At 44.8% G+C, this 22,415-nt stretch overlaps 1 protein-coding gene across 6 annotated transcripts in view; it reads left to right on the top strand.

Moving 5' to 3' along the window:
* The window catches only part of LOC135391904 (chaoptin-like), a 355,781-nt gene that overhangs the window by 248,636 nt on the left and 84,730 nt on the right, over positions 1-22,415 (top strand). Inside the window, exon 1 of one of the 6 annotated variants that reach the window (XM_064622445.1) lies at positions 22,053-22,354. The exons of 4 other annotated variants lie outside the window; for them this stretch is intronic. The gene's annotated coding sequence lies outside the window, so the exon portion shown is untranslated. Of the gene's footprint in view, positions 1-22,052; positions 22,364-22,415 lie in introns of those variants that run through there. One more of the 6 variants, XM_064622446.1, reaches the window with a different exon arrangement.

Here is a 22,415-nt window from a genome sequence, read left to right as displayed (position 1 = left end):
GCCTCTTAACAAGGCGTAAAGACATAAAAGTGGATAGAAAAAGTAATTGGTGTAGTATACTAAACTAACTGACTACTAAACTAATTTGATTGGTGCAGTGTTCAGCTCTTGTTCTAACCGCACAGATGAGGTCGAACGTGCACTATACAGCAACTCAGTGAGTGCAACTCAGTTCCTCACTGCTCCCGCGTAAAGATCGTTACTTTCGTTTTGCTCTTTCCACCTGTCCTTTATTTTTGCGCTGTATCGTCTCGCTATTTTTTTTTTTTTTTTGTAGCGTTAGCGGTGTTGATTTTGGGAGGAAAGTCCAGAAGCATTGTTTGCTTCTTGTTATATTTCTCCAAGACTGGGTGGGGGAATTCGTTTGTCAGGGATTCAGACTTGATACTCTACGGTCGAAAAAGTCCCGACCGGTGGGGGGAAGAAAAGCGACTCCCATGTTATATATATATATATATATACAGAGTTTTGTTTGAACTACGCTCGGGGATGCAGTTAGAGGGCATTGAATTGCGGCATTTTGCGTTGTGGGGGAAAAAAACGCTTGTTAGGCTCAATGGCCAAGTTTTAGCGTCAGACTGGAGCTATAAGATTGCGCGGGGGATTCGGTGCAAACACGCAGGTTTTTTTTTTCTTCGTTTTTTTTTTGTCTATGTGTGGCTTCATTGTTTGGCTTCCTCTGTTGCAGCGCGTTATCTTAATCCTTTCTTTGTGTGTGGTTTGTGAGCGAAGCGGCTTCTGTGGAATTGAGCACAATGGCTACGTGAAGACTTGTTGAGGGGAGCACGGGAGAAAAAAACAAAAAAAGAGGAGTTGTTTCTTTTTTCTCATTATACTGGGCGGTACATTATGCGGTAGCTTCGTAAGGCCATCATCCGATCCTGATCTCCTGCGTCGTTTCGGTGTCATTGCAACTTCTCGTTTCTTCTCTCTCTCTCTCCACAACTGTTGCGGACGGACGTACACGACTGTCGACGTTGGTGCGCCCTATAAAGCTATCGCTTTAAAACAAATAAGGGGGAAAATAATATTAGAAAAAAAAACAGTGGGAACATGCGTTCACGCATTGGGGGTGATATATTGTTTTTTTTCCTCAAATTTAGAAAAGCAACTGAGGTTACGAAGATTTCTTTTACTATATTTTCCCTTTCTACATCTCATTTATCTTTTTGGCAAACACGCGATTTTTTCTCCGGTGTTGAGAGGTCAGCCAATATTTGGCTTGCTACTCTTCAAAAAAAGGTGTTACCGGTGTTAGCGATGTAACCACTCAGTCATTTTCTCGCGTGCTCCGCAAATTCGGTGACACATTATACACAAAGCGACTCCATCTCTTCTTATAATGTGTAATTCCGCATAAAAACCACAGATGAAATAGCCATGCGCACAAATTGGAGAGCATATACCTAATCCTTCCACAACTAAACCTGTGCGGCATCCTTGTAATGCTAAAGGCCCCAACATTCTTATACACGTACCTTAAAAGTTACGGCAGTTATGCTCTAAATGCTTACGTCCGCAAAGTGCAATACTCAACCGCCACCCGGCTAGTAAATTATGCGTCAAAGCGGACTGCGTGTGGTGTAAGCGAGGCTGTACTTCCGCGCTAGCAATAATTCCCAGGTGAAGACTCCAACTTTCTAACGCACTCGCAATAACAAAACAGCCACGACTTCGACTTCGGCTTCGGCTTCTTCAGGCACGAACACGCGTAGCGTTTTTTTCTTTCCCAGCCAACTTACATCTGATTGGATTAAACGCTCCGAAGAAAGCAGCAGCGCCCCCTGGAAGCGTTACTCCGCCGTATTCTGCGGGAAGTGCAGGATGACAGAAGGTAACACAGTGCACTCGCTAAAAGTTTCAGTCTTCCCCGTGTCGACTAAATAAAAGAAGTAATAAATGTAATAAATGCGAATAATAAAAGGCAGCAGCGAGGAAGCAGACCTGCACTAGGGGATTCCCCCCGACCCGTTCTTTTGCTTCGTGTGTATGTGCGTTAGTAAGCGCGGATGCGAAATATGCGCCTATTGGGAAATTGCACGGAAGGAACTTTTTTTTTTTTTCGGTTGCCTATATGGCTTCGATTTTCTCTTTTCCTCGCTTTTGATATTTACTGCCGTTAGGAGGAGTGCACGCAGTATGGATGTAGAGAAAGGCCCATAGAAATAACAAGGGGAATGTGTGTTTCCGAAGCAGCGGCCAGACTATAAATATGAGCCTGGAACTAGCAGTATAGGCGTCTAAAGTGTGTGTGTGTGTGTGTTAGGTGTTTATGTAAATGGGGGAAGGGAGGGGAAGATACCGAGGTGGCGTTCGAGAAGTTTGAGGTCGTGGCTTTTGTTGTTTTGTGACGGTTGTGAGGAACTATATATTCACGGAAGTGCATCTGAGAGTTAAGATGGAACTGGGGAACAGAACGGAGGAGATATACGTGCGTTTTCGCACACGGCCTCCCACCCTTATCTCTTTTTTTATTTATTTCTCTTATATTTCCTTTTTTTTTTTTTGTCACTGGTTACTCTGACAGGCTTTATGCATTGCCTGATGACGTCGGTATAGACCTGGTGAAGGAAATCATGGTTGTCACATGGCGTGTGACGTGCCAGCTGTGTTGCCCCAAATTTTAACGGAGAGGAGTCGCATGGAGCTCTGTACGGCGGGGTGACCCTTGTCACGTGTGTGGGGGTGTCGTCTGCTTTCATCCATTAGCAGGATTCATGTCGTCAATCTTTCGACGGTTTTCAGCTGTGAGAAACCGGTCACGTACAGTGCTCGCAACTTCCAACCAATCTCCCCGTTACTGTGACCTCGCCCCGATAAGCTCCCGACTGGCGGCGAACATCGCAATCAGTACTGGGTCTGGCCCATGTTCTTTAGAGGGGTGGCAGGACGTTGACATGCTGTCGCTTGTTGTCAACACGTGTGGAAGCGCAGTCGACAAAACAGGCCCGGCAACGTCGTCCCGAAATATTGTCCCAGATTTTGTTTTGTGTCGAGTCCGTTTCCACACGTGTTGACAAGACAACAAGCGACAGCATGTCAACGTCCTGCCACCTCTCGAAAGAACATGGGTCAGACCCGGTACTGATTGCGATGTTCGCCGCCAGTCGGGCGCTTATCGGAGCGAGGTCGCAGTAACGGGAGTTTGGTTGGAAGTTGCGAGCCTTGTACATTAGTATGAACCCCTTTCAACTTTGTAATTCCCAGCTTGACCGAGCGACATCACCATGGATCACATATAATAATAGACAGAGCCCTGCTGTCTTCAACCATTCAGACTTTCGGACCTCGCAAGCGGTTCGGATTGGAATCTGATATCTGGTCGCTTCGGTGCCCAGTTGTTACCTGTTATGGTAGCAAGCAGCTATGCAGGACGAAAGATGTCTAAAGCTAGGAGAAGACGCTGACCGGAGAGCTATTGTCACGGTAGCGCATGCCTTTATAAGTTTGGTTGCGTTTAAAAAACAAGAAACGTGTGGAGGGGTTGGCCCAATTGAACATTGCGCCGACTACCCAGCTAGCTGATTCCTATCAGGATGTGTGTTCCTCGAGAGTCCCGAGGAAGGAAATCGCAGAGTGGAACACAGCTTGCTGATGACCAGTCAACGAGTACGTGTCAAGAGGACCGTTGATGTAATCTGCCCGCCATGCACTTGCTGTGCGTTGCTACCGGCTGAACAGTTCCTGTATGAGGATATATATGATTGCGAAATAACCGATTGAAAACCATCCAGATGGAGATATGGCAGGCGCTGATTGGGTATAACTTCGTTGAGATCTTGACACCGCAGCGAATACCATCATTTGATCCTTGCAACACACACACAAGTAATGAGGGGAGACGGCAGTGTTTAGGTCACCTGTGATGACGTCACAGCACGACACCCCGTATCGTAGAGCGTCGAACGAACGAATGTAAAATTGTGCAAGCGCCCGCTCGTGTGCCGTAGAAAGAGAAACCATTTCGTTGAGTTACAAACACAATGATGAAGATGACACAAGCCCTGGGTCATCCTCGTCGCTTTGTATCTGTGTGTCTTCTTCCGACTCGAGGAAATGGTGGCTCTTTGAAGATAGTGTGTCGGATGGTCTCACGGCGTCCGTTTCATTGCATCAATCGCCACCCCAACGTGTAACTCCACTAGGAGGAATACGAGAAAATAGGAGACAATTGCTGATCTCTCAGGGATGCTAAAGTGTGCCGCCATTCACGACTGACGGACCGCTCAACCATGAAATGGCTTCTCAGCTTCGCCCTCCTACCGCTAGGGGGACGCTTCGGAAACGGAAGCGCGGCACGCCGTCGCTCCATTGGTCCGATTGTAGCACGTGACCGGCTCCTATTCGCTGGAGCTGCGATGCGTGAGAAGGGATGGTCTGGAGAGGGGCAACGCGTTGAGCGGTTCGGTTTTCGAGCACCGCTTGTGTTATGTGCGTGTGGGGAGGGGAAGGTATTGGATGGGGGTTCTCGTTTCTTTTCTTTTTTTTTCTTCTTTTTTCACGTGTTTGCGTGAAACTGTTTTTCCTTTCTTTGAAGGATGGGTGGGGGTGTTGTGGAGCCAATAAAGGTGAATGAAGATGTCTGCACCTCTAGATTTAAGATGATCTTCCTCTCGGGTATCCCACGCTTCACTCGTTTTTCGCGCTAAAAAAAAGAAGAAGAAGAAGAAGAAGAAAAAAAAAGAGCCGTTCCTATCGCGCTGTAGGGTTCTCGGTTTCTCTGTTTGTATCCTGGCGTGATATTGATTGATTGGTGTTGATGTCGTATTATTCATTATTGAAGACACAAAAGACGAAGCGCGGCTAAGCCGCACGGTGTGGAAGCAGCGTTGTGATGGTGTAACGTTTTGTGCAAGAAACTTCGCAGAACCTGCGAATTTATTACGAAATAATTGCGCCCAAGGCCAAACGTTTGGAAACGGACAAGTTTCAACTGCGCGTTTAGGCTGAGCACAATGCTTCTTTGCGGTTGGTTTGTGCGCAGTTTATGGTGCTCTCCAGTTGAACAACAATGTGCAGTGGAAAGCATGGGTTTGGTATCGGTACGTAGTGAATAATGTTCTCATCTTACATATTGGCGTTATTAACTGGCAAAAATGGGAAAAGTCTAGCACTCGCAAGTTTTTTTATATTTTTTATCCCGTGTTAGCGCCGCGAAGCAACTGTGGCGATGAGCGACGTACAGACGTAGACAAATGGAGAGAGGACAGCAGGAAGGAGTGGAGGAACGGGGGGGTTAGTGTGTGTCCTGGGCCGACTTCAGGGGGAACTGTGCCGACGTATTCGTCCGAAAAGTCTTCGGAAAACCCAGGGAAAACCTCTGACAGCACAGCCGCTGGTAGGATTCGAACCCACCACCTCCCAGTCTTCAGCAGGTGGATAAGATCAGTATTTCAAGAGATTGAAACATTCAAATAATTTATTCTACTAAAAAACAAGCTTTCGGACGGAGCCCGTGCGATACATTCAAGACTTGGTACAGATATTTATACTAAATGTACATCGGAGAAAGGTGACAATTAAGGTGGTGAGGAGGAAATACAAAGTCTCGTTAGAGAGGATTTCGCGTCCTCAATCCTCTCTAACGAGCCTTTGTATTTCCTCCTCACCACCTTCTTTGTCACCTTCCTCTGATGTACATTTAGTATAAATACCTGTACCAAGTCTTGAATGTATCGCACGGGCTCCGCCCGAAAGCTTGTTTTTTAATAGAATAAATTATTTGAATGTTTCAATCTCTTTAAATGCTTATCATATTTGCGTTATATAGAAGAGTAGCAAATTCAGCTACCGGTTATAATACCGCTAAAATACCGGTTCGGTAAGGAAATGTTAAGGGAAGTTAATCAGGACGAGAGCCGCAGATATTTCAAACAGAGTCTGGCAACCGTCGTCATGATCGGCACGGTATTTAAAGGTTTGGGGATGACGTGTTAAGGGTTCGTGGGTATTGTAGGTGAACAGCTCAATAGACCGGAAAAAAAATCCATAGTGGTCTCTAGTAGTCTGGCAACAACTGTACCATAATATGGCAGTGTTCGTGAGGTTTCCGCGACTATATAAGTTCGCCTTAAATTCATCACATAATGTCCCGATGCATGGGGCAACTGGTGAACAGGTAGGTGCTAAGCGCGTACTGTTCATTCTCGTTCGTGGATGACAGTCACAAATCTTTAATCCCACATCAACCTGAAAGTACAGGGTGTGTGCAGAAAAACGTGACCCGCATTTAGGCACATAGCTCGTTGTCTACCTAACTAACGAACTTCCGGTGGCGCACGATGGCGCATTTATGCGTGCGAAATCTGCAGAAAAATTATGGAAGCCATACTCAGCTTAAAAAATAAACGGAGCAACGAAAACGTCGGCCTCCGTGCATCAGAATAGGGCAACATGGTGGATGTAGGAGAGTTGTGTTCAAGTACCGCTAGGGGAGCTATCGGTGCATAAATCGAAACGATGTCCCACCTGGATGCTCATCGGCAGTACCCCGGCGGTGCCTGCACATAGCTCTCCTGAGACTGAAATGCACTGCCATGCACCGTGATGACCGCCCTATTCTAATGCATGGAAGCCCATGTTTTCGCGCTCTGTTTATTTTTTTTAGGCTGGGTATGGCTTCCAGGATTTTTTTTGTAGCTTTCGCACGCATAAATACGCCATCGTACGCCACCGGAAGTTCCTCGGGTAAGTAGACAACGAGTTACATGTAAAAATGCGGGTCATGTTTTTCTGCACACACCCTGTACTCTACTTTTCTTGTTCAGAAATCCCTCGCTTCAGCGCACGAAGCAGCGGCGCCTATAACGCCTTGCACGATTGACCTTCCGAGATATTATATATCCCGAATGGTTACTATCTCTTTTTGTCCGCTCGTTCGATGTGAACTCAAGCAGTAGTACACTCTGTCCTCTAGGGCCCAGTGCGCTCATTAAACACAACTTCACGCTCTCGGTGGTAATTGAGCTCATAAAAATACTTCCCAGTAAAAAAAAATGGCGTCTTCATTTTCGCCCATACTCTCGAGGGCACCGTTTGTCTTTGCGCTCGCTTAGCATAAAGCGCAAAAAGATCCATCCAATCACAGCTTTGCTAAACTTATCTGCCTTCGCGTTGCGGAAGCAGTAGCGCTAACGGTAATATTCGCGCTCGCGAAGCAAACAGCATTTACCTCTTTGAAAGCGAAACAGACAGAAACCGAGAAGAATAAATTATCAGGATTTATTCGAGGCACGATTCCTAAGTTTTCCAGAGAGAGCGAGAGAGAGAGATACGGACGTTATTTAGACTCGTATTGGGACGCGACCGACTTTTGACAGAAGAAAGCGCGCGGCGGCGCTGCGGTAGCGGACGCGCGAGGAGAAGGGGTCGTAATTAACGGTGGTGGCGTTGCTGGTAGTTGGCGGGCTAGTCCCCGGGGAACAATTGAATGCTAAATTGCGACGATAGGAGAGCGTGTAGTGCTGGTTTTAGTTGGGTGGGAGTGCAGGGAGATATGAACAGCGAATCAGCGGCTCATGGGGCTGTAAATTGCCGGGTTACACAACGGCGCAGCAGGGCCTGGTTTTTGTGGTTCCAGTGTGTGGTATGGTTGGTGAGCTCACAATGCGAGAGTCGTTTGTGAGACCTCGTTTTGTAAACATTCCTATTAGGGCACCGCGAAGCGATTAAGGCTGTATCAACAACGGCCGGCAGCAGCGTGAGGGCGAATGTGTTGAGGATGGGTGCGATCTTCCTGTACTTCCTAGCGTAGCTTTTGCACGTTGATTTGAGGGTATAGCTAGCATGATGTAACTGGTGGCATCTGTTAAACTACCGGGGGGATCAGAGGGTGTGGGTTCGAAACCCCCCCTGGCGGTGCTTTTTCGTCAAGTGTCAACAGATGTGAACAGATGGAGAGGGGACAGCGCGGTGAATATATGCGTCCTGGGCCGACTTCGGTAGGAACACATAGGGAAAATTTGTCGACGCGTCGTTGTCGTAGAAAACGAGGGTTGACGCCACAGGGGTGACACAAACCCGCCATTGTTGTAACTACCCTCAAGCGGGTGCTTTTGGCAAATCTGCCATCTTGTCCTGGTCGCACGTCATAGAAAACGTCATTTTGAGGTCATGTGACTTTGTTTACATGTCGTTTTGCCGCTTACGACATATTTTCACCTTCATAACACCAATGGATGACCGTATTTTGCCCGCATAAACAATGCGGTGCTTCTTCCGCAACATGGTAGTCCATTTCACCTTAGTTTAAGTACATCGCATCGGCTCGGTAAGTCTTAACGCGCAGTCGTCATCACATCCTTGGAAGTTGTCAACAATACGAGGCTTTATGTGTAAAACTGCGCGTTTTATTGCGAGATTATCGGATAAAAATAATTACCGTGATCGAAAAACATCCAAAACGTCGTCCAGAACAACAACCGCATTGTTTACAAACGGTTTGGCCGCCGATCACGGGGGCCGCCATCTTTAAGGTCACGAGTCCTTGATGTTTGCTGTGACGTGCGACCAGCACCTGTCCAGGATGCATTGCGTTCGCCCAGCACGCTTTCGTCTACGGAGCAATACATTGGATGCCACCCCTGTGGTTGACGCACCGAAACGAACGTGTGACGCCACATGCAGCATTTCGCGACCACATTTCCTGATTACGCACAGCGGACACGTCGTGGTCTTGAGCATACGGTATTCATTGTTTGGTGTGGGGTGTTTGCAAAGTCACCCTGAAAACGTGATTGAACCCCACCGACAGCTGTGCCGTCTCAGGTCTTCCCTAGGGTTTCGGACGGATTTTCAGACACATTAACGACTCAAAATCGTTCTTTTGCTGCCATCGATTGGAATGACCTCCCCACTAACCTTGCACTCGTCGACGAAAACTGCACCTTCCGCAAGCAGATCCTCACTCTTATACCATGATAACCACTCACATCAATGTATGTAGTGTTGTTGTTTTATTGTATTTATACTTTTTTTAGTTCCGTGTTAGCGACAGGGAAGCAACTGTGGTTATGAGCGGCGTACAGACGTGGACAGATGGAGAGAGGACAGCAGGAAGGAGTGGGGGACAGGGGGTTTAGTATGCGTCCTGGGCCGACTTCAGTATTTCAGACAGTAGACTTCAGACTTCCTGGGCACTTTAGTATTGTATAAAACTGTGTATAGCAAACATTCCTTTCTTAATTACCTCTGTATCCCCCCCCACCCCCATGTAATCTCCATTATAGGACCCTTGAGGTACTACGAAATAAATAAATAAGTATGTGGACAGAGTTCCTCTCGAAGTCTGCCCAGGACGCACACTAAGCGCTCATTTCTTCCTGCTTCCCTTTCTTCCTAGCTTTGCGCGTCTCTACTACAGTTGATATCCAGAGTTAGTACTGGCAACAATTTGGAAAAAAGATCGCTCCATATTTATGCCCACTCTTTCAAATGTGTTTAGATGCTGTAACTTCTCTTACGTGTCACGTGATCCTGTAAAGTTACGGGAGGAACTACAAGAAGGGGGGGGGGTTGACCCATAAAAGCAGTAGCTTTGGCAGAATGAAATAGAGAGAGAGGGAGAAAAAAAAAAGAAGGCAGAGAACGGGCCAGACAAGATGACCTACTGCATTAACCTGCAAAAGCAGCCATAAAAATCCACCCAACCCCCGTCCAAGGTGCAATACGAAACACAATCTGGACAACCATTACGTTTCTTTTTCTTTTCCCCATTTGTGCTTAGTACGTTTTACGTTTTATCCTCCACGTACACTCTACGACCGTTTCACTTTGACTCTAAAAGCGATACGCTAAGTTAGCTACAGATTGGAAGGCTATATCGACGAAACTAATAGTGTGAACGGAACATAAATAAAGGGAGGGTTATAAAAAAAAGAAGAAGAAGAAGAAAGGGAAACAGAAAAGAAAGATATGAGTCTTAATTTCGTGATCGCAACTCTCTCAGTGCCTCTTCCCATTTAAAACTGAGCTGCCGGAACGTTGGAAGAAATAGACGGGAGGAATTAAAGACGTAAGAAGGTATTATGCTAATTAGAAGGGTGGAAAATCTAATCGTGTTGGCTTCCATTCGGGAGGGTAAGGGAGTGACTCCTCCTTCCCCTTTTTCTCATTAAAGAGAGAGAGAGAGAGAAAGCATCAGGAGGTTAGCGTTGCTTTTTGGAAAAGTGCAGGGAGAAGGTATAGGTGGCAGTACGTGAGGCCATCAGGTGATTTTACGTTTCTTTATTTTTTCCTTTTGAGTAGAGAGAACGAACTTAAAGCGAAAAGCAACGAGAGAGAGAGAGAGAGAGAGAGAGACTGGGTGTAATTTTGCTCGAATTTCGCGCCCCATTTCAGTTTGTTCGATTGCGAAGCGTTGCATTCTGCGTTAAAATTGGCTGTGTTTGTCTTTCTCTGTTCGCTGTTGTATCGCTTGATGCAGGGAGGGGAGTGGCCGGGGGTTCTCGAGTGTCTGTTTCTTATTTGCTCTGTGGTGAGCAGTGAGTTCGGATCAAGTGCAGCATGCCGTACGGTGTTTCTTTCTTTCTTTCTCCTGCAAGAAAGTGAATTTCGATCACAGGAAGGTGTGCTCGAGCAGGTGGTGATTATTGCGCGAGGCTCGGAAAAGGTTGCGTTATATTGATGACAGCCACACATCTCTACACCTGTTTACCGTGCTGCTGTTATTCTTCAGATCACCGTTGTCTCGCGACGTAAAGCCCTGAATTATTATTATTTATTACTATTATTATATGATTCAGTCAAAGTCACATTTGAAAGGTCACTGCGTCAATTATATTATTGTGCCTAATTAAGTACCATGTAAGTTGTTGTTGCATTTTGTTTGTGTTTCCTTTTCCTGTATAATTGTGTATCTAGTTGCTTTGCCGTTGACTGCCTCCAGGCCCAGCGTCACAAGCCTCTCGGCTTAGGCGGGCCTGCTTTGTATCTTCGCTTTAAAGACATGACATAATAAAATTATTATTATTATTATTCAGTTATCTTCCGCAAGTTCTGCCCAGGTTGGTATGTCACAGGTATAGCTATTATACAGTAATTATGTATGCTTTGTGTGACTTGTTCGTTATTTTTTTTGTCGCTTAAAACACTGTAATCACACACACAAAACAACAACACAGAACAACACACATGACAACGCGCCAACTTTTCAATTGACACCTCGGCCCTAATCTAATCTTTTCTGATTATATTATACACACAATGAAACGAACTGGCGACTACTATACACGACTGGTAATAACATTCACTTGGTTCAAGGTTCAAGATACACTCCATCGTTTGTTTTAAACATTGGTGTGTATTAGGCGGGACACCCTGTACAAGACGTGCACGTCGAAAGAAAATTCGGTAAAACATAGCAGAGACGACTGTCGGGATTTTACGCCTGTATTCCTCAAACTTTCTCAATCCATCTTTGCAATATAACAGGAGTGCTACTTAAATTGTCTACGTCGTCTTCACACCGATAACCATATCGAAGAAATTTCCACCTCGACGGTCTCGCCCATATTTAAGTGTAACGCAGATAGCTATAAAATCATTCCCGTGAAGAGCACCCGCAGTTGGCCATTAAAGGCACACCCGCGCGCACATGCAGTGCCGCATTTCGCCAAATTAGGTTATGCAAATGCAATTTAAAAGAAGGCGCAGACGACAACGTTACCAGAACGCCGTCTGCTAGGAATGTAATCGCACCCACTGCACAGTGTTGACGCACCTGCTGAGGTTAGATAGCCCGGTTTCGTCACTGTCGCCATGCAAGCGAAGATCGGCTACGCCGCTATGTGGGAGAGAGTCGCTTTAAGACGGCGAGAGCCTTAAAAATGCAGGAATTAGAATGTCGTAGAGATTTCGATCGTGCAGCCCTGGATGCCTAACAGTAATCACTATTGCCAGACGCGGAGATTGTAGATGCGATGAATGATACAGAGATTGCGCGACGTTGTGCGAGAAGGTTTCCCCGAGGATAAGACTGTATATTTTATATTTTTCAGTGCACTATCTAGTAGCATTTTCCGTTGACGGGCACTTTTAAATAAATAAATAAACAAAGTAAATAAATAAATATTAGCGAAAAATATAATACCATATTATGTTATCGACAAACACGTCGGTCGGGTTTCCGTCAAGGCGCTTAGCATCTGTTCGATTCAAAATATTAATAATTACGATGATGATGATAATAATAATAATAAGTTATATGCATATATAGCTATAATATATAATATTAACATATACATGTTAATAATAATCATATGTATTATTGTGATATATATATTGTAATTTATGTAATAAATAATATGTATATATACTACATATACATAACTATAATATATAGTTAATAAGTTATTCGCACAACTTTAGTAAACGTACAAAATACAGCAGGCCCGCCGCTCTAAGATTGATTTTGAAATATTTATTTCGAAGAGCGTATTTCGTGAAGTGTATATTTCTACGAGTTTATGGTTGAAAAGTTATTTTGAAAAGTGAATTTTTACACGATTTATTTCTAAATTATTTATTTCGGCGTCTAAGCCCGGCTCGCCTAAGCCGAAAGGCTTGTGACACTGAGCCTGTGGCAGTCAACGGCTCTCGCTGTTCGTAAAACCGGATTAATATAAAAATATAACGATAATAAGAAAAATATTAATAATAATCGGAGGGTTTATATGTAAGGCGAATCTGCCTGTCCGTCTGCCGCGGAGTAGGACTGCAGATAATCTCGACCGCCGCCTCGGCCCTTAAAAGGACGTTCTAAAATCTAGCTAATTAGTCTTATCTAATTATTTAATTAGGTACTACGAAATAATCGTGGCGACTATAGCATACACGACAGGTAACGGCATTCAGTTGCTTTCAATCGCTTCTCAACTCGAGCGAATTTTTTTTTATATCTTGGGTATGTTAGGTGGGACATCCTGGACTGTTTTTTATAGTTTGTGACCTTTCCTTTTTTTTTTTTTTTTGCTCCTCGTATGCTCGAAAAGTTAGTTCACCTGGGCAAAAAAGAGAACGTTCTGCACGATAATAATGCGCAAAAAGAAAATGGACGAATGAGTTAACGTCCTACATTCTCACATTTTTACGCAGCGAGCGCCTCAGAACAAACCGAGACTCGTATCGTTATTTCGTATTTCTCAACCTTGCTTCGGAACCCCTGGCGGGAATATTTAGAAGTTTCTTGGTAACGAGTCCTAACGTGTCGTCGTCCCGCAGCCAATTTTGTTATCGCCCCCACGCAGACGACAATTTGTCACGGGCTTACGGCGCAGCGAAACGCTCATTGGTCGCCGTCCTTTCTGACAAGCTTCGAGTTTGTCGTCGTCGTCTGCTTGCACGACTAGTTCAAGGAAAGAAATAGATGGGGAATGACGTATTGTATATTTGAAATTGCGAGGTGCTTTGAACTTTTCTCTGATAATGATGAGGTAGTTGTGTGGTTGTGAATGGGAGGCTATGTTTAGTGGTACACCGCGGGCACCGGCATTAATACGTAAAAAGCGAGCCTTAAGATGTTCACGAGTACAGTTCTTATGGTTGTTGTTAATAATAATTGGGTGTTTACGTCGCGAGACAACTGAATATGGTTGTTGTTGTTGTTGTGCTAGTAGACTGGCACTAATGCTTTTGTACTATAACGCGCTCATTATTCAATAGTCGCTAGTCGTCCTTGCTTACCACACCACATTTAAACAGAAACTTGCCAGATTGTTCGGTTTAGTTTGAACGTTTCCTAACGTTGCTTAAGCGTATCATGTTATCTTATTTTACATTGTATAGCTTATTACGCACTGTGTGTTCAGTTGATTCAAACAACTCACTAATATACAGTACAGTGTTCCATTGTCATGCTCTGTTTTTGTTGTTTGCTTTTTATATGGTTAATTCAACTACGTTGCTGCCCCCCCCCTCATGTAAAGCCCTCAAGGGCTTTGAGGTATATCCATAAATAAATAGATAAATAGTATAATACAACGTCGACACACTGAAACATTCGAAAATAGGAGAGTTACACACAAGCGGTGGCAGGCAACGTCGAATGCGCACGTCGTTTTCTTATTTTTTTATTGCTCGTATTTCTGTGTCTATTTTAGCACCGCGTGGTGACGGTGGCCATGAGAGGTGTTCAGACAGGGATAAACGCACCGAGGACGGCAAAAAGGAGTGGAAGATAAGGAGGTTAGCACGAGTTCTGGTTGGACATCTGTCTGGAGAGACAGTCGGAAGACTGAGGGAAAACTTAAGACAGCGCAGCTTGAGGTGGAATTCGAACCCACCACCTCGAAGTATTTAACAAGATCCTGTTGGTAGTAGTCAGCATCGACGAGCATACGGTGCATCCACTCGGTCAGACGGCTAGTGTGTGTGTGTGAACACCGAGAGGACGGATGTCGTCTAACCACTACGAGAAATGATAGTGGTCAAGGTTTCTGTAAAACCAACATTGGTAGAGTCAGCATAACTATGCCAACGTAAAAGAACCTAGCTTGCATAACCAGACTTGGATTAAGACAAAGCTCATTATCTGGCCACAGGACGCGGCTCGCATTAATGTAGGTCGTATTTGTAATGTAAACAGAGGAAGAACGCCGCAGGATATGCCGTAAAAGATCTCCCTTTCACGGAGTCAGTCTTACATTTACAACCCTCTTTGTACGACCTCGTTGAATGCAAATAAGCTCGTTTGCTCAAAGCGCGTATCTGGGGAAATGTGATCTTGATAAGCCCTCCTATTTCGCACCTTATAACTGAGACGGTTACGTGCGTCATAGAGAGAGCGACATACCCGTGTACATTACTTACCCTTATAGCGATACATCGTTGTACCTAGTGAAAGGCCAACTGGGTTATTACGAATTCCGATCGCGAATGGAAGATGATCTTAGTGTGGAGGTGCGTAGGCGGTGAATACATTAAAGTGGCGTCCAACTCTTGGCTTAATGTCCTTTTATGGACGCGCTGTTGTATTTCGTCGAGGCCGTCGTTGCTTCCCGAGGGGATTTGTGCCGGCTGCGGTTTTTTGTTACCGGAGACCTTGAAAACTGTTGCGGGAGATGTTGGCCGCGTGGGATTTTCGAAAGGTCGTTTCATTGTTCCGTGCAGTGGTTGCAGTTGATGAGGGCTTATCGGTATAGCTTTAGTAGTCTATAGAGGAAGGGTCTGGCTCGGTTATTAGTAAAGGTTGCGCTGCTAAAGGCGCAAGCAGCGTGTACTAAACACTCGTTAGTATAACGAAGTCAGTAGGATACGGAACAGGTTCTGTATAAGGGGCTATTCAGTACCAGCGAAAGTGCCGCAAAAACAGTGACGGTTGCATCGGATGCGTGCGGAAACACCACGGCAGCTTTAAGACAAGTACTTTAGGAAGCAAACAAAACTTGGTAACGAGCACCTCGGCAGCGTTTTAATTCGAGAATCAAAAACAGAGAAAAGGAGGAGAGAGAAAAAAAAAGCTGTAAACTGGGCTTGCTGTACTTTTTCCGGCATGCAGTTCGCACTAAGCAGAGTTAGCACTAAACTTACCTGCCGTTGAGTTAAGCACTAAGGAGTTCGCACTAAGTGGAGTGCGCACTAAGCGGAGTCTGCTGGCAGTGTACTTCGAATAACTCGGTTCGAAAGGCATGGACTTCGGTCAGGGTTGCGTGAAACTCTGAATAAAGCGATGATTCGTTATAACGAGGCTGTATTATGCGTTTTCTTTCTTTTTTGTTATCATTTAAGCGTATCAGTTTTCATTTTTATTTTGGTTGCAGAATATTTTGAAGGTGTCGGTAGAACAATATGGTAGCGTCGTACACGTTTCTTATAGGTCGTACTCTCCGAGGGACGCTAATCACACTGTGCCGTGTGCAGAGAATTCAGCGCAGGTGAAGTCACCCTCGGGCGGACGAAATGAATCCACGGACCGACCACTGTGGCGTCGATCATGATCTTAGTCGTCTCGCGATGTAAGGCCACGAATTATGATTATCTCCAACTTTCTATCGGAGGGAAATGAGCTGGAGTCGAGTCTGGGATGTGCTTTTGTTCTTCCCTTTTTGATAGATAAAAAGTAAAAGTTGTCCAGTGTCTTTGTCGGCATTAGGTCTTAAGAACCTGCCCAATTTCTTTACGAGTAGCACTCTAGCATAACACCATTATGAGTTTTGATAGGGTTACCGCTTTTTCGTGATCATTCGATGTCTCCGCTAAAGGCTTCGAGGTGCCGGAATCGAACCTGGCTGTGCCGTCTGAAGTTCCCTCTACGTTTCTAGCTCTTCTTCGAAACCAGTATCGGCAAAGAATCTCTCGAAGTCGGCCCAGGACGCATACTAATCTCTCTGTCCATCTGTCCACAGCTGCCACAGTCACAACTGCTTCGCGATGCCACCATACAATAATAAAATTTTTAATACGTTTAAGAAAAAATAATTTAAGCATAAAATACTTGACGGCAATGCTTCCGACATCATTTCTCCTGTATACTACAAGCTCCGCGTGGGCGCTTTTTAACGTCCCTCTTCGATCCAGACGAGGACATTAAGGAGGAAGTTCACGTAGAGGAGTCCGAGCTAAATCCACTGGCCGGACATCAATTCCACTTTGCTCGTTTAAACGTTCCGCAAAAGTACTTACGGGCCGGGATAGTTCACAACACATAAATCGGAGCAGTGCTCCGAATAAAGTCTTTCGAGCACGTACTTCAAATGTTTCGAGGTGCGAAACATAGCCAGCCTGACAAAGAACGAAAAAAAAAATAAATAAATAAAAAAAAAGAAGAAGAAGAAGAAGGCAGCGTTTAATGCTCGTGTAGCAAGTGACAAATATGGCTTGGATGTTTGAGATGAAATTGGAGGAAGGTTTCTACATTAGGCTATAGCAGAAAACGTCTTTTTCGAGCGAGATGTCGTACCATAAATCGTTAAAATTTAGACGCTTCCCTCTCATATTTCAACGCAACGCAGTGCAGCATCGCTGTGCACGAAAATAGTGGTCATTAGTGAGTTTTAGTAATATCGTACGCTATCGCCTTTGCGTACGCAGGGGATAGCGTTGGTGGTTGTGCGCACGCGCAAGACGCAAGAAGAGCATTGCGCAGAACCCCCACGCTATCCGTTACGTACGCAAAGGTGACAACGTACGTTATACTAAAACTCACTATTTACAGTACGTAAGAAATGCCTTTGGTTATACGTACTCACTTCGCGAGCTGCGAGTCTGGAGTCCCTTCGGTGCTGCTCACTGTGCGTCATAAATGATAACATTAGAGGGCGCCACCGTCAATGAGTCTTCTTGGTTCTTTAGAGAACGGTACCTTTTCCAACGCCGATGTTCTTGGAAAACACAAACGAACTGACCGTAACTTGACGGTTTGCGCGAGCCGGCTAAAGCCATCATCAACAGTTGCGTTGGTCGGAGTCGGTAAAAATAGTTGGCCCGTGTGCGCCCTGCCTTAGCTCAGCTGCGAGTCTGTCCTGTCTACTTCCTAATATTTGTCTGTCTTCATGTGTGGCCTCAAACTTAAGGAAATTCTGCATATTTTGCTATACTACTTTTGTTACCTGGTGAAATGCAGTCCACTTCGTGAAAGGTTGTTCGATAATAAAATGTAGTTTTAGAGTTTTTATCTTTTATCGATACTACGTTAGTGACATTTTGGAAAAAGATATACCCATAACTTGCGACCTGACTATCACTAAAATGCTGTAAAACATGAATCACAAATTTATATCTGCAAATTGTAGTAATACTCTTTTCAATATAAACCGATGGCCAATTTCGCTGGTCGTTTTCTTGCAGCGCAGTGTACTCCATTGTGCCGGTGTTGGTGCAGCGTAGAAACAAATGGAACGATCAATGAAACGTTTTTCAAAAAGTTTTGTGTCGCCACCTCGCGGGGAGTAGCCCGTGACGTCACGCATTGAATGCGAGGCAGGAGAGCAGTCGACACGTAGCTCTTGAGTGCTTGTTTTGCGTGTACGGCGTTTCCGTACAACTGTGCTGGTACGACACTGACATACACTCACACAACTCATGCGTGAAATACAGAACCAAAAAGACGTGGTCGAGTATCAGGAGACAAAATTGCATTTGTATCAAGCGAGAACTGGCGCAGTAGGGCGTGTCTGTAAGGCGTACGAGCTGCTATTTTCCACAAATTCAAATTCAGACACGACTAAGAAAAAAGTCCAGTCAGCATATTTTCTTTTGTATGAGAAAGAAAGCAATTTCTTCAGCTTGAGTAGGAATTTTGATGAGGCCATTTTGTTAAATTAGTAGCAAGGTGTTTTTGATGATTGATTGATTGATTATTTAAAAGAAAGCCAGGGAGAAATTGAACTTGTCTCCTGACTAGTTCTGCTACTCCCAAAACAAAACAACAAACAAACCCAAAACAAACAAAAGTACATTCCTCATCCCCAACAATTAGTGTGTTAGTACACTAGGTGCAAGTGAATAAATATCACTAGAACATGCAGAGAAACAGAAGGTGTTTTTCTTTAGCATATACCTGTAGAATGGCTCATGTACCGATGTGGGGTTCAACATGCATAGCAATAGCGAAGTGCCAAAATATGACAAAAACTGGGTTCGAGAGCATTTAGGAGCTTTTCTTAACTGTGCACTAAAATATAATGTTTATTTCGCTAATATTTGCATACAAAAACTGTTACTTGCGTGAAGACACACACTCACGTAAAAACATATTGTGCACTGTGCGACACGGCCCTTGTGACACACCCCTTTCTTATAAATAACCACCAGCTCCCGTGGCATAGGGATTAGGATGATCGCTTTTCCACGCCGAGACTGGGAGGTGACACGGGTTCGAATCCTGTCACCGGCTGTGCTGTCTCAGGTTTTCCCCGGGTTTTCCGAAGACTTTCCCGACGAAAAGTTGCCACAGTTCCCCCTGAAGTCGGCCCAGGACGCATACTGTCCCCCACTTCTTCCTGGTCTCCTCTCTCCATCTGTCCACGTCTGTACGCCGCTCAGAGCCACAGTTGCTTCGCGGCGCTGACACGAAATTTTTAAAAAAATATTATAAATAACCAGGCCAATAACTTGCATCTGAACACATCGAAAAGAAATACAGGCAATTCGGTTAACAACATTTCCGATGTTTCGTCTTTCAGGTAAAGAGAAACTTGCTGTCAGAAATTGTTTTATTTGTTTCTGACACTTCAGCAGTAATTGTGATAATGTTAGTAATATACGGCAAGTTTTCAAAGCGGAATCTCTGCTGCGAGATCTTAAAAAAAAAAGCTGCATTCGCTGCATAGCCCCCACAGCGTGAACTCGAGAGCTAGGTACCGACTGGTGCTTGCAAAGAAAGTACTTACTGCAGACGCGACTGTGACGGTAATTTACTTTTCCCATGTCAAGTTTGATGAGCCTTTTCAGTCGCGCGAGTTTCGCACTGCAGCACTAAACAGTAAAAAACCGTCGCAGCAGATTTCTTAGGCGAAACAGCTATGGAAGCAACGTGCAGACGCAACGGAGAGTTCCACACACGCCAGAATCTATGCAGCCCGTGACGTAAAAGTGTCACGTGATACGGCTGACCGAAGTGTCTCAGTGTCTCCTCGCATGATGAGCGTCAATCGTCATTTCGGACACACTTGTTCCTGTAAAGCGTGCTTTCACTGTCTTACACAGGTGCGTTGAGGAGAAGCACAACGCGCGCCAACGTTTTTTTTTTTTTTTTTTTGTTTACCTTCGTGCTAACGGAGCTCTCAACAAGTGCGTAAAGGAGAAAACTACTTGAAATTGGCGTCATTCTTACCGAAGCGAACATAAGCTATGGAAATAAGGGAATATCGAGATATCCTTCATTCTGCTTTTCTGTTCTCCCGCCACTATCTCTCTTTTTTTTTCTTTCGTTTTTTACCACTCGAAATGTTGATCAACAACAAACGGCGTTTATATCGGAAAGGTGGTTAAGAAGTGGAAGGAGCCGTCTAGTATTTTCTTATATATTGCTCCACGTTTGGCATTATGGCCTAGATTCGCGAAGTGGAGGTATTGAATTTTTATCCCTCCTTCCCCTAGCTACTGGGCGCACCAGCTGTTGCAACATTTGCTACCTCACTCGGTGAAAAGAGCGGCTCACTTTGAAATCGGGATAAGAAATGCCAAAGTTCGCGAGCGAAGAAATACGCATAAAGAAAAAAAAAAGGAGTAAAGAAAGGATTTAGGGGGTGAGAAAGTACGCATAATTGCCCACTTGCAATGATGCCCTCATTTGCAGCTTTACTCTGCAGGTACTGGAAACGGTATAGTAGGAAAATATTTTACTTTTGCACTTAGAGACGTAAAAAGGATAGGCATAGAACTTAAAAAAAAAAAAACGGAATAAGAAGTACAATACCGTTTTCCTTCTTCTTTTTTTTTATCGATCACTACGGCAAACCTGCATTGCAGAAAGGACGGGCAAAAATAACGCGACAGCCGTTCCGGTAACGTGAAAGATTTGTCGACGCTGACTCAGTTTTGGTTTAATTAAACCTAATTTGATTTTATTCGATCTTTGAACTATTTCTTATTTTATAATTTCGTAGGTTGCACCAACGTGGATAATTAAAGCACTGATCGCTGTGCTGGCATATGTATTGGTGCCGGTCATGTTCTAGTGCTTGTGGAATAGCTGTTAGTAATTTTCTGAACTGTTTCCCATATTGTAAATATATATATATATATATATATATATAACTGGACGAAACATAGTAGTAAACGCAAATAAGCAAAGTCGAGATAATTGGTTCTAAAAAGCAATCATGAAAAAAAAAGAAAAAAGAACTCTGGTTTGGTACGATTAGGTGTGCGTAAGAAATAACTCCCTGCAGTTGTCTGAATTTAATGAAACATTTTCCGAGTACTTCTTACTTCTCGTGTACGTGTTAGTACCATGGCGGTAGCTCTCGCAATTGTGATAGGCAAGGTACTTTCCACGAAATGTACAATGCTTTGAATAGTGCTTACCAGCATCAGCATAACTATCGCGCGTGCGTGCAAGGTTAATTATTATCAGGAAACGGGTAAAATCGCGTAATTGATAATTTATGAGTTTACGTCGCGATACAACTGCGATCACAAACGACAGCAGAGCGGCCGGTCTGTGGATTCATTTTCCCCACGTGAGGGTTGTTTAACCTGCCTCGACGTCTCGGAACACGGTACAGAGTATTTAACGTCCCTTGCACAAGATGGCGTGCAAAAGCAACTAGTACCTTGCCACCAAGTCACTGACGTCACAGCCCGGGTTCGAACACCCACTGATAAAATGGAATATTTAGCAAATTCCGGTAACTTCAAACCGTTCAAACACTCACCGTGCATGTCAGTGTAATATTCTAAGGTATCCGCTGAAAGAGCCAGACGGGACCCGAACGCACACCTTGTCATTACCGGTAGAGCCGTCGAGAAGTCCTGCCAGCGTGGTGTAATAGTTAGAACACTTGGTTGGTAATCAAAACGCGTAATAAATGGAGTAATCAGAACGTGTGCGGGAGGACTTCTCGACGATCGGTAATGAGTGTTCGTCTGAGCAGGGATTTTTTTTTTTTTTTTAAGCGTCACCTAGTCTACGAAAGTACTCAGGGTGTCTACCAACCTGGAAAACCTGGAAAACAGGGAATTGTCAGGGAATCTTGATGTGGCTGGAAAAGTCCGGGGATTGTCAGGGAATTTTGCCAAAAAGCAGCTGAAGTCATGGAAAATCGCAGACAAGTGCTGGGATGATGTGCAGCAACGCGCGAGTGCCGACCGGTGGTTGAGCGGCGATGCCTAAGCAACGTTACCGCGAGTAGCGGTTTGCCAATAGGACAAGCTCTGAGGCAGAAAAGTAGGGTAGCCCCTCACTAATACTTCATAAGTGGTCTGTTTTACGAGGGATCTGTATCAAAACGTAGGAGCAGGCTCCAAGTTACCTTTTGTTTTTGTCAGGGAATTCGCTCGAGATAGTCAGTGAAAACCTGGAAAAGTCAGGGAATTTGAAGGCTGCAATTTGGTAGACACCCTGGACTACTATACCACCGCAGCACCCCTACACTATTTCTACGCCTATCCTGCTCAAAGTAACCGCGGGAGTCTTCGCGAGCACAAAGTGAACGCTGCGCATGCGCACGTGAAAGGGAGACGGGAGCGAGAGTAGATACGGGTGCGCGCTCTTTCTTCAACAGAGCTGTTGGCGCTGTTTCGGCTTCGAGCGCGCACGGACCAAAGTTAGCGTCCGGCGCTTCGTCGGTCTGGTCGCTCCTCCTGCGCGAAACGGCAGCGGCGACGACGAGAACAAAGTTTTTCGTTTTGTGTGTGTGTGTTGTGTGCTGTCGTGTTTTCCTCCTCTCGTCAACCGAAAACTTCCGTACTCTCTGTAAGTGAGGTAAATGAGCTCATGTGTCGTTTCGGGGTTCAGAATCTTGTCACATTATGTT

The sequence above is a fragment of the Ornithodoros turicata genome, chromosome 4, assembly GCF_037126465.1.
Source record: "Ornithodoros turicata isolate Travis chromosome 4, ASM3712646v1, whole genome shotgun sequence".
NCBI lineage: Eukaryota > Metazoa > Arthropoda > Arachnida > Ixodida > Argasidae > Ornithodoros > Ornithodoros turicata.
Note: the sequence above shows the minus strand (reverse complement) of the source record. Positions and strands in the feature narration are given on the sequence as shown.